The sequence below is a fragment of the Anser cygnoides genome, chromosome 1 (genome assembly GCF_040182565.1).
Source record: "Anser cygnoides isolate HZ-2024a breed goose chromosome 1, Taihu_goose_T2T_genome, whole genome shotgun sequence".
Taxonomy (NCBI): domain Eukaryota; kingdom Metazoa; phylum Chordata; class Aves; order Anseriformes; family Anatidae; genus Anser; species Anser cygnoides.
This window is the reverse complement of record NC_089873.1, coordinates 207,148,758-207,162,335: the sequence shown is the minus strand read 5'-3', so window position 1 is coordinate 207,162,335 and position 13,578 is coordinate 207,148,758. Positions and strand designations below refer to the sequence as shown.

At 37.4% G+C, this 13,578-nt stretch overlaps 1 protein-coding gene across 6 annotated transcripts in view; it reads right to left on the bottom strand.

Moving 5' to 3' along the window:
* TENM4 (teneurin transmembrane protein 4) overlaps window positions 1–13,578 on the bottom strand; it is a 1,678,763-nt gene that overhangs the window by 1,101,577 nt on the left and 563,608 nt on the right. The window lies entirely within an intron of this gene.

Here is a 13,578-nt window from a genome sequence, read left to right as displayed (position 1 = left end):
TTTACCACCTGAACACTTTAGTGAAAAGACGATCATTTTAGAGAAACAAAATATTTTATAAGAAAATGCAGGCCCATCTAAAGGGTCTGTGCACATATGCACAGGAAATCAGACAGGAGGTTTTTCTAAACGTTTATGCAGAACTGAAGAGCTATGCATTTATTGGTGGGATAATTTGTTAAACTGGAGTGTGTCAATGGAACATAGTGATGGATGGATACACATGTGCATGGAGAGTACATGTTAAGTTCTTCAAAGGAACAGACAGAAGTCCTTCCTGGACTTCCTGACATTAAGGGCCAGGATCAGAGTGGAGTGGTAATGAGAAAAAATGATGAAGTAGCTAACCAGACTCACACTCATCAGGCTAGTGAGTTTTCTACTAATGTCTCTTACCTGGGTCCCAGGGTAAGAGCAGCGGAAGAAGACTTCCCTATGGGTTGGGTCTGGTCAGCGTATCAAGCCCTCCCACAGAAAGGGGAGTGATGACATTCCCCTCTGTTCCCTTTCCTCAGAAGGAGAACCTATGACAGCAGTCATTCTTTTTTTCATGAGGGGGGTGGTCATGTTACAGGACAGTAGGCTGACTTGTTCTAAGTCCTCTGTCCAATATAGATGGACCTTCATCCACATCATTGTTTGCCCGTCCATCAAGTTCCAGAGCCTCATCCCTGCTGTGTAAGGGCAGCTGGGAAAGTGAGGTAGGCAGGGAGGGGATTCGCCTGCTGACTTGAGCAGAAACCTGCTTCCATTCCCCTTGTCTCATAGGTCTCCTCCTTTTCCCAGGTAGAGAAAGGGTAGGGGATCCTTCATTTCTTGTGTTGTTGTCGCTGATGCATCTGTTCCAGGCATGGTAGAACATGATTCCACCAGTTGATCTCCTCCTCTGACTCTCTAATACTCCTCAGCCTGCCCACCTCCTCCTGAAGCTCTTCCACAAGGCTGAGTAGTTCTTCTCCCTGGGTACAGCTCCCACATGTGTACTCACTGCTGCTGTCAGACACTGAGAGAAACCTTGGGCACACCCTGCAGCCTGAGACCTGTGTGGCCACTTCTTCCCTTGGGAGATCTGTCTGGGTAGCTACACCACTTTCTGTGGCTGGATAGATCACAGGGGATGCAGAGGACATGGCTTTCTGCCAAGTGGATACCATGACTTGGAGCTTCTTGTGAGAGTGTTACAACTACTGTTAAAAGTTAGCTGAGTGACAGCGCCCTCCCTGAATGCCCTCCTGCACAAGCTGCCATGCAAACTGCCATGCAAACTGCCACACATACTGTCCCTGCTGATGAACCATGGCCTGTTTGACTGCCCTGGTTGCTCACACTTCCTAAGGCTACCTTTTGCATGTATGGCGGTGGCTGCCATTACTCCAGGCCCCATCATGCCTCATCAGCTGCTCTCATGAGAGGTGCTGGCTCCTTTAGAGTTTCTGTACTCCCCTGGAGTTTCCCCAGCTCAGGAACCCCCCTGTATGCTGCGATGCCCCACTCTGCTTCAGAACATGCCTGCACTGGAGCTGATTGCCTTGGTGACTGAAGAAGATGAGTAGTAAATAAAAATGTTGCCTTCAGGACTTCAGGAAATCTGTTAGTCGGCATCCCATGGAAGACTGACTTGAAACACAAAGGGACCAAGGAAACCTGACTGATCTTTGGGGACAACCTCCTCAAAGTGCCATAATTGCCCATCCCAATGTGAAGGTGGTTGAACAGATGTAGCAGAAGATAAACTTAGATACGCAGGGAGCAGATCTGCAGAAAAGGATGTGGTGCCCTGATGGATAATAAGTTGAACATCACTATCTGCAGAAGGTCTTCACTGCCATAAGGACTAAGCAAGTCTGGTGCTGCTTTTCCCTTGACAAAGGAATGTCATGATTCTCCACAACTCAGCTCCCAAGAGACTACATCTGTAGTACAGTGGTTAGTTTTGTGTTCCTCAGAATGATAACTGATAAAATGGGGAGAGTCCAGTAGAAGCTACGAAGATCTTCAGTAGCTGGTGCCAGACTCATCTCTGAGGTCCACAGTGAAAAAGGGAAATTCCCTTTGGGTATCAGGGTAATGTTTTTCATGAAGAGAGTGATTAAATACTGGAGTGGACTGCGTACAGAAACTTTAGAGTCTCCATCCTCGAAGAGGTTCCCTGCGCATCCTTGAGCAATCTCATCTAACTTTGAAGCTTGTCCTGCAGAAGACCTACTGAAAGTTGGACTAGGTAATCTCAGAAGACCTTTCCAACCATAATTACTAAATGATTTTTTTTTTAAGTATACAGCAAAGAACTTATGAATGGATAGTAAACCATAGTTCCCTGGCAGAAAAACTGTCCCAGAATAAGTGGGCTGCATGCATAATTTTCTTTAAAATTTCACCTGGAAATTTTGGTAGAACAGTAACTGAAAGCTGCACCACAGGGAAAAAAAAAAAATCTGAAACCCTCAGCCAATATTAACGTTGAAAATTTAACTCAAGTATTTTGGGGGAAAAAGCTTTTTAAAAGTAAAAAAATAAATAAAATAAAAAAGTAAAAAGGAAGAAAAAGAAAAGTAAAAAAAAAAAATCTTGAGAAAATGATTTGCAAGTAAAATTGGGTCGGGTGTAATATGATGGGATTCAAGCTTTTTTCATCTAAAACTCTGGCTCACGGTACATCTCCTTTGCACTGATCTGTTATCTGAATGCTGAGCTAGTAAGACTATTGGGAATTCTCATTCTGTATGGAAAAACCTAGCTGGCAGAGGAAGCATGTATAGCTGGCTTTGCTCCAGGGTAATGAAGACAAGGCTATTTCCAGAGCAGGGGTGGGAAGCTAAAATGGATACTGGTTTTGACAGTAATGAAGAAGACTATCACCTCTCTATTTGAGGACCTAAGTATGTTGAGTAATGAGACTACTAAAAATAGATACACTTTCCACATAAATTGTGGTAAACTGTTCCTTCCCCCCCCCAAAAAAAATGTTCAGAATCATTGTTTTTTGTTGTTGTTTGTTTTTTGTTTTGTTTGTTTGCTTTTTGTTTGCTTGTTTGAAGTGTTTAATTTCTTTTGATTAAATTAATATTAAAATTATAAAATAATCAGAGAAAAAATAACAAGTGCATTACTTATTATAGGATTTATTTTTTTTTTCTTCTGTAACAGTTACATTATTTTCCATAGATATAATTCAAATGTGATGCTGGAGTCTGATTTTTTTTTTCTTATAATTCTATAAATGCAAAATGGCAAAACTATTAAAGTTATTAGTGAATATTTTCATGGTTTTCTGAAAACAACATTTTACTCATACATGTCCAGTCTTCCTTAATCTTTTTTTTACAGCAAGGGATAACTGCTTATAGCACAGATATAAACAAAGTAATCAACGTTTTTAAGCACATTTCCTTTAAAACTACAGCCTCTAACCATTTAGGATCACTTCTCAGAGAACACATGAAAGAAACTCATTTGCTGGGAACTAATGAGAAAAACATCAGAACTGTATCAACCATATATTTATATTTTCTTAGGACATGCTGCTGAATTCCAGATAAACCTGACCCGCTAATAAATTTTATTTATGAATAATATCAGATTAAAAAGAAAAGAAAAAATACACAGTTTTCAATATATCTGAGAATAAAAATTCTTCCTCTGTTACCCACAATCACTCTGCTTCTGGATTTCTGACAAAATTCTAGACAGGAAGATTTGTGCAATGTGCACAGAATGCATTAATCTACTGCACTACAAAGTCCATTAATTTTGAATACTGCTATCAATTACACTACATGACATAGTGAGAACTACATTATTACCTTTATAAAAGTGCCTTTTCTGATAGGGATTTGGCCAACCTCTTTTCAGTGGTTTGTGGGGATAGGACAAGGGGTAATGGCCACAAAATGGAGCACAGGAAGTTCTGCACCAACATGCGGAAGAACTTCTTCACAGTGAGGGTGACAGAGCACTGGAACAGGCTGCCCCGGGAGGTTGTGGAGTCTCCCTCTCTGGAGATACTCAAGGCCCATCTGGATGCCTACCTGGGCAGCCTGCTCTAAGGAACCTGCTTTGGCAGGGGGGACAGACCTGATGATCTCCTGAGGTCCCTTCCAACCCCTTCAGTTCTGTGATTCTGTGATACTGATGGCTTCATTTTTACTCTGGATACTTTGTAAAGTTTTGTGTATGCACATGGTTAGGCAGAAATCTCAAACTCATATGCATATATGTTACCTATTTTCATGAATATTGTTTTCATCTTTAGTATCACAATACCAGGATGCTCATTTAATTAGATTAGGCAACTCTCTTTTTTTTTTTATTTTATTTTAATTTTATTTTATTTTTAAACATTATAATTTTAACTATCCATTAATAGGAGTAGAGACTCAGATTGTCTAGATGCATATGCTTTCAGCATTCATCTTAAATAAGGAGGGAACAACTAGATGCTTCTTTACAAAGTCAAAGCATGTTAGTGTCTAAGTCAGGAAATGATTTGCATCAGGTTGATTACATACTTGCTGGAAGATCTCTCCAGAAAGTTGTCCACGTGATTAAAACTATCCCCTGCTTTTAACCACCATCAGAGAGGAGACCGGTTTCTTTCTGTTTTCTTTACGAAGAACCTTTATTTCCCACACTCATTTTCTACTTTATTTCCTAGGTCACTAATTTCCTACTTAGTGGTACCCTGAACGCTGCTGATTTGAGTTACTGCTCCCAGCCTGCCTGTGGGTGCTCAGCACTGCTTCACTGGCAGAAGTTATTGCTTTGCCACACTTGACACTTTATTCAGCTCAGCTCCCTGTTTAATTTTAATCCAAATCACTAAAGCAATCCAGGTTAAAATGAACAAACAAATAGCAGTCAGTATTTGCTGGAATTAATTATATCTATTGTGTGTTCTATGCATTAATGGCACTGTGGAAATGCATCCCGAGTGCTCAGTACTCAATAAATTTTTCAACGACCAGAGGGATCTCAACACGCTGGAAAGATAGGATGACACAATCCTCTTGAAGTTCAACAATATCAAAAGCAAATTCCTGCAGCTGGGATGGAATAATATGCAATGGTAGAGTCTGATGGCCAACTGATAACTTTTGATAACTTTTAGCTTATGCCATATCTGGGCTTGGCTGGTTCTTAAAAAGTAAATTGAAAAATATTTATGTCCCTGTGGGTAACCAGACTTTTTCATACTCTAAAATAATGTAAATTTAACATGCACAGCTAAATTTCTGAGTAGATACTTAACCAGTCTAAAGAGTACTTCTATTACTTGTGACATTTTATATCCTGGGTTGCATTTACACAACAGTAAAAGCAGAATGGCAGTTCTTCAGGCAGTTCTTCAGTTTTGTTCAGTGTTGTGACCTTTCAAAAGTGTAATCCTTCCTGGATTATATGATTTCAGGAAATCCTAAACAATCCGCCAGTCCCTAATATTTATGTCAGTAAGTATATATGTATGTACGTATGTAAGTATGTATTTATTTACCTATTTATTTATTTATAAGCTGTTGGGGGATGCCTATCTATTCAAAGGCTATGTCTTCAGTTGCAATGTATGCAATGACATACTCTTACTGTGTTACCAACAGTACATGTGAGTACAGAATGCCTTTCAAAGAGATCAGCAAACACAAAGGGAGAGATTCAGTAGGAGAGGAGAATTCACCTACAGATATGTGTACTAAAAATATATTTAAATGACTGCAGAAGTGTTATCTGGGAGAAGAGTATCTGATGGACATTGGCTAGGTGTCTGTGATGCACTAACAGCAGTTAATTACACTAACTTACAAAAATCTTACCTAAAAAGTGGAGTAGGAGTGTTTTTTTTTTTTTTTTTTTTTTTTTTTCCAGCTGGGTACAATTCCTAGTGCAAGGGGAATAAACCTCTAAATGCAGTTTCCAGATGTCACAATAATATAATTACACCTCTCCATTTTAATGTAGTTTGGTAAAAATTGTCTTATTTCAAATACCAATCAGACAGTCAACAAGATTACCATAAAAAGTTATTTGGGGCGTAACACCATCCTACTCCATGCAACTATATCGTAACTGGAGAATATTATGGTTTAACATTACAGGATAGTCAGGATGAAAAATCATTATGCACATTAAAAAACCTTTCCTGCCAGTATGTGCAGCATGACTCCAAGATATGGCTAGTGAAAATGGTGACAATGTTATTTGAATCCCACACAGATTTCTACTGTTTTAAGAGTGCTCTGGGGATGCATTTAAGGATAATCAAGAGTAGCACACACAGGAAACTGAAACATTGCTCAGCGCTTTTTCCTTCCACATACAAACCAACAATTGCTTTCCCCTTTTTTATATATCCTACTTTATGTGGAATGACATCATTGAGCAAGCTTACAATTTATACTGCTGGAAATGGTGATATGCTCTGGAAATAAATTAGATTGCTGTCTTGTCACAATAAATAGAATCATAGAATCATAGAATATCCCGAGTTGGAAGGGACCCATAAGGATCATCAAGTCCAACTCCTGGCACCGCACAGGTCTGCCCAAAAGTTTAGACCATGTGACTAAGTGCACAGTCCAATCGCTTCTTAAATTCAGACAGGCTTGGTGCAGTGACTACTTCACTGGGGAGCCTGTTCCAGTGCTCAACCACCCTCTCGGTGAAGAACCTCTTCCTGATGTCCAGCCTAAACTTCCCCTGCCTCAGCTTAATATCATTCCCGCAGGTCCTATCACTGGTGATTACAGAGAATAGGTCACCTGCCTCTACACTCCCCCTCGTAAGGAAGTTGTAGACTGTGATGAGGTCCTCCCTCAGCCTCCTCTTCTCCAGGCTGAACAGGCCAAGTGACCTCAGCCACTCCTCGTATGTCTTCCCCTCTAGGCCCTTCCCCATCTTTGTCGCCCTCCTCTGGACACTCTCCAACAGTTTAATGTCCTTTTTGTACTGTGGTGCCCAAAACTGCACACAGTACTCGAGGTGAGGCCGCACCAGCGCAGAGTAGATCAGGACAATCACTTCCCTCGACTGACTAGCAATGCCGTGCTTGATGCATCCCAGGATAAGGTTGGCCCTCCTGGCTCATATGAAATGTCTCATATTTCATTGCAAAGGCCCCAGATGGTCCCCCAAGAAAGGAAATACCAGCAGTGATAATTTATAAAAAACATTACTAAAGAAAAAAAGTAGAGGAAATCTATCAGTCCTTCAAAGTCCCTAGCTTCTGAGATTTTCATCAGCCAATGTTTGCGGGCAATGCTCTGTTATCCAGTTGGTGCAAATCTCGCTGATTTCAATGAACTGATTCTGTTATGTGACACACCAAAAAGAGTGCAGGTTGTGTCTCAGATTATTCACATACAGGAATATTACTTTTATGTCACTGACCCTCATCCTACAGCTTTGCTTCTCAACAGTCTCCATGTCAATAGTTTTTCCGTGCAAAATTAAAACAGGAAAAATCTGTTTTGTGGTGGTTTGGGGATGTTTATATTATATTGTAACTGAAACACCAGCAAAACTAAAGAGAGACTGAGGAGGCTAAATAAATAAATATCTTCTCTACTGCAACTAATTTTAAGTTGAGCATCCATTCCATAGGTCAGTGCATTCGGTAGGTCTTCCACTAGAAAGAATACTGGAAAAAGATAAAAACAAACAAACAAACCAAAACAAAACAAAAACAAACAAACAAACAACAACAACAACAACAACAAACCACCCAAACCTGTAGGATTTTCTTCTCTCTTTCATTCTTAAACTATACTAGAGATTTGCTGTGATCTCTTTAAAAAGTTTAAAAGGAATAAAATTTCCTCTGCCTTTTGAACAAAATAGTGAAATAAAATGCTAAATGTTTGGATCATTGCTGAAGGAACTTCCTATTCTGCTAATAATATTAATTTTAATATCAAGATTTTTTTCATGTATATTAGAATGAACTTGGAGTAATGCCAGTTAATTTACCCTGGATTTTCAGTGAGTAGTGGATCTGACTGATGGAAATCATTGAAGTTGCTCTGGATTTATCTCATAATAAAATAGCGAATGAATCTCAGATTTGTTTACAGGTGTATAAAAGGGTAAGTTTGCAGATGACAATACAAGGACCAATTTAATCAACATCAGCAACATCCCTTAGAAAATGTTGGCTTAGCATTTATTTGCTGAGAACGTTTTATGTACAAGCTGGATGGATTCCTGGAAGAAACAAGAGCACACAAATCCCCTTTACAAACACTAACAGTCCATTGTCATATCTCAGACACATTTCTATTAAAGTATTAAATACAGATCAGCCCCTAATAACTCTTTCAACAAAGAACTGCCAGTTCAAATAGCCATCTCTATGGGTTTGTGTATTTTTATTTTTCCTGAGCTACATCCCATGGAGTAAAATATTACTTATCATGTAACAACATGAATAGCTATTAGAAATCCATCTGAAACAAAAGAAAAGAAAACAAAATGGGGTGAGACGGTAATACCTGTTTCTGTACTGCATAGGCTACCAAACTCACTTAGTCTTAGGGGCAAAAATAAATCATGTTAATTTAATGAATCAACACTAAAAGAATATGTCCTGCTCATTTTTAATAGTGTTACATCTAATAAAACCTCCTCCAAGCTCTGTCTTGGAAGAATAAATTTATTTTCATATTATTCACAATGAAGTGCTTTTGATATAAATTGTACAACAGCAATGATATTGAATCCATTGCTCTTTGGTCTCACTGTAACTGTTAGTCTGACTGATTTTGCTTTTGCTTTCACAATGTATCATGGAAAATCTGGTAATTATACAGAGCACCACATGTACTAGGTGAAATGATCTGAAGTAGTCCCTAAGAACATGTAATCACGCTGTGCTACAACTAAAACGCTGTGCTTAAGGCCAAGATACTGTAAATGGAAGAAAACAAACAAGCAAAAAAACAAACAAAAAAACACTATCTAATGGAATCAAATCCAAATGTTGGTCAAGCGACAGAAATTAAGGAACTGACACATAAAAGCTCTGGATAGCTGCATTCTGCCTTAATCACCCAATGTCTTCATTTTTCTCACTAGTGTCATTTATGGTTTCTTAAAAGCCAGTTAGATAGTTCCATTTTCCCAATGGGATCAAGGGTATTTTTTAAGAGTAGGTTTGGTGTATTATTTAACTTGTGGTAAAGGCTATAGGCTAGACTGGGCATAGTTTAAAACAAAACAAAGCAAACTAAATCTCAGTCCTTACTGAGTAAAGAAGCTGTGTTTTTGACAGCTCTTGAGTGATAAGAGGCTGGGATGGAGAGGAATAGCCATTTAAGGAAAAAATATAAATAGAAAGATGGAGAATTTGAAAAGTTCTTGAAGCAAGTTGAGAGAAAAATTGAAGGTGGAAATAAGGAATGGTAAAATTCAGAAAACACTAAAAAGAAATTCAAGAAGCAGTTTGTCTACTTATGTATGATAGCAAGATTTTTACAACACAGATAGGAAAGGAGTTTTCTATTATTTTGTTTATGGCTTTGGCAAACAAACAAACAAACAAAAATCAACCTAAGTGAGGAATACGTAAAAAAAAAAAAAATTAGGCAAATTAAGTCCTTGGTATTTCACTAAAAAAAAAAAAAAAAAAAAGCATAAAATTAAAGTGAGTGAAATATCTCCTAGAAAGAGCTACTCTAAGTTATACACACTGATTATCAATTCATATATATACCAAAGAGATAGAAAATTCAAGGAAAATTTCCCTACTGTGTAGAATAGAATCAACTAGGTTTTGATATCTGAGAAATAGAAGCCCTAACCTCTGTTATTTTCTTCTAAAAGAGTATAAAACTTGTTTTGTTGAAAGTATTGGAGATATTTGGAGTGAGTTAATTGCTCCTTTTTGTAGTGTGACCCTATAAAATGTTGTGAAAGAAGGATAACTGTGAAAGTTTCCCCTGTGGAGTTCAATGTGGGAGGACAAAGAAGCAAGCATTGTACAAAGACCATGATCTTCTTCTGTTTCCATGGTGATACAGTTCCAAAAATGATGCACCCATTTAATCTAGTGAATACTGCTGCATTATATTTTTTAAGAAGATTTAACTCTGTTGGTTGTGCCTTAGAATGATGATGAAGTCTCCTGAGCTTTGTTCAAACTCTCTCCTACCCTCCACATTTAGACAGCATGAGTGAAAAGGAAACCGTAGAAACACCACAGAGAGCACAAAGATTTATGAAGTCTCACATTCTGAAGACAAAAATGGCCCATGGGAAAAAATGAGCTTTCCAGGTTAAAAAAATATTTCAGAGACATTTCCATCTGTTAATTATATACTACTTACATTGCTGCATCCAAATACTTAAATGTTACTATTTACTGAGAATGTGGACGGTCAGGAGTTGGCTATGAGTTTTCGCTCTTAAATCTGCACTATAACAGTAAGGAAGATTATTCTTTGGAATGGAAATGACACCTCAGATCACACTAATCATGCAGCTGGAAAATTTAGACAAGCTATTGGACATCCACATGCCTCTTTCAAGCATCAAGCTTTGAAACTAAGAAAAACTAAGGTTAATAGAGAATGCTCAGTATATTTAGATATAGGCTAAGCTAGCCCAGAAATCGGCATAGATCTGAGAGGATGTTAGTAGGGTCATAGGATAATTCCCTCTCATGAGGAAAAGGAAGACAGATAGTCATTGTCTGTGGTTAGTGTAGGGGAAGAAGATTTTAATGTGTGAAAAGATCAATATCTCTACTTAGCTCATTTGTTCTAGTGTTGGATAGAATTATGAATTTTCCATACCCTTCATTTCAGACTGCTTTGTAAGTCTTTATTGAGAATCAGGAGCAAGGGATCACAGAAAGAGTGATGTTTTTGTGAGAAATGTTGCTTTTCTGTTAGTGGGGTGTTTTCACTCCATATTGATTGTGTGAATTCATTCTGGCATGTAGCTGTCATTTAGCTTCTCCTGCATTGTTTCTATGAGAATGCTGATACCCAGGATCAGATATGTTATGTCCCAGGACATGCAGGCACAAGATTCAGGAATGCTGGTGTTTCTGTTGCAGGATTATATACTGTGGCTGTGGTGGAGATCTGTTGGCATTAAGCTGTATGTTACACAACCTATGAACACCCTGCCTTCTCCTTTCCTGTAGGAAATGACTATTTTATCAACTTTCTCTACTAACATACCATAGCCACCAGCTAACTTTTCCTTCCAGGTAGTACACCTGATACGCATGTAATTAGGCAATGACCAGTTGTTCCCAGCTTGAATTTAGCCTTGAAGTTTCCTGCTTCTACTTCAGATACAAACAAGGACCCACGTGCCTGACTGCTCAACTGATGTTTCAGTTTTAACAACTGATCTAATAAAAGATAACACCTCTGTCTGGAAGCCCTGTTTCAATAGTATCCTTGAACTACCACAGCTGTTACTAAAAATACTCAGATAGCATTCTGCAAATTTCCAGCACCTTATTCCTGAGCTAGCTTAGCCATATTCCTCTTTGCCTGCACCTTTTCCCTCTACTCTCACCAGGAGACACCCAGAAGATTGTATATATTCATCAATTTCCAGGCAGCAGCCGGTGTTGCTGAAACAAAGATCAGCAGCTGAGTTCATTCCCATAAAACACATGTGCTTCACTACTGAAACAAATCTGTTTACTCTTTTGGGGGGTCTCTGAGGCTTCCTCTCTCCTCATCCAAAAATCCTAACACATTTCAAGTTGTTATCTGAGGTCAGTGTGCTCAAATCCTGTTTTTCCCTTGAAATGCACAGAATACAGCAAAATATCAAGATCTAGTTTCTCAGAAATGCTCTTTTAAAAAATAGATTATTGTAAAATATATTCTTTTAATTGCTTTTAATCTTTAAAGTATACTGAACATTTTCTGTTTATTTTTTATTTTTTTTTCTCTTGGCTGCCAGAGCTGCTTTCAGAGTTGCTTTTATATATACATACATAAAATGATTTGATATAATCAGGTCATAATATTATTTCTCTTATTGACATATTTTGTTTGGAAATTTGATTAAGACACTTACAATTTCTACTTCTAAGCTAATACAGCCAGAGTGATCTTCTACAGCTGTCTGGGCTCAAATGTATCGTAAAATATTTAATTATGTATTATTTTTACAGTATTTAATTAATGTGACTATTTAGTTATGTTAAATATATATGTATATATCAAAGGGAGTCTGGTTTACAGGTATCTAATGATGCCATTGAGAAATATTAGTCAGTGATGTGACTATTATTAAATTAGTCCTATTATGCTTTATTTAATTGAAACATAGGTGTTTATATGTAAAAAGATTGATATTTGTATTAATTTTATCATATATCTCCCATCTCACAATTGCAAAAGACTAAAAAGATAATGAGAAATGAATAATTAATTAAGAATCTAATTCAAATTTTAAAACTTATACATTTTTACTAAACTATATTGTTTGCTTTAGCCAGCAGTATTCAAGGCACCTTTTAAAACTCCACAGCCACAGGAAGAAGTGTGTTACTTTTCTATACTAATCTCACTTATTAATATGCCAGTTTCAGAATGAATATTTGCTTCCTGGAAGTTCAGTTGTGAATTATGTAAATTAGAGGTGGGGCACAGTTCCTTTCTATGGATCTTAATCTGATATGTAAAATAGGTCAAATCAGTTGTATCCTAAAACTTCTGCTTTTCATCCAAGACTTCCAAAGGAGACCAGATTGAAGAGCTAGGGTGGGGCATCTGCACTGTAGATAAGTGAATTGGATCGAATGGCATTTCCATCAGCCATTTGCTAAGGACAAGTTAGGAATACTATGTCTGTTTTTTAAGAAGAAACAAAAAGATGTAGGTTCTTTGAGTTCTTGAGTTCCTGGAAGTTAATCTCAAAAAAAAAAAAAATATATATATATATATATGTATATTGGGCACCCATAAACTTGCCTCCTGAAACTCTGTTATTTTGAGTAATGCATTAGAGACGCAGTATCAGAGTATCAGATGACACTGTTCACAGAGAAGCAGACAATAAATGAGGACTTTTAAAGGGTCTTTAATATTTGGAAAGTGCAAAAACCTACAGGAAAAAAAAAAAAAAAAAAAAACCCAGAGTAAGGAAATACATTCAGCTAGAAGTAATGAGCAGAAAGATTGGGCTGATTCCTTTTCTGATATACATCAGATATATTTAACATCTTTCAGTTTACCATACCTAAAAATCAAGCTCAAAAAGTGATCTATTAACAAACAAGAAAAATTCAATAACAGAAAAGGTCTGTTAAGCTTTCGAAAGTATTTTCGTTAACCAGTCAACTATAATAATTTTAAAACTATGGCTTTTGTAAAATAAGAATTTTGCTTTAGGAAATAGAAGGGCAGGTTCTGTGATGTTCATGACTTTATGAACCAACCAAACCAGCTTTAAAATGTTATTACTTCACTGCTATGTCATTAGAAATTTGTGTAGAAGGAAATTGGCGTTTGTCATTTGTACTTATTATAAAAGACAGCGGCAGTAGAGTCAGTGACATTTTCATTTTGACAGTTCTCTTTCCTAATTTGTTGTAGACAGTTTTTGAAAATCCAACAA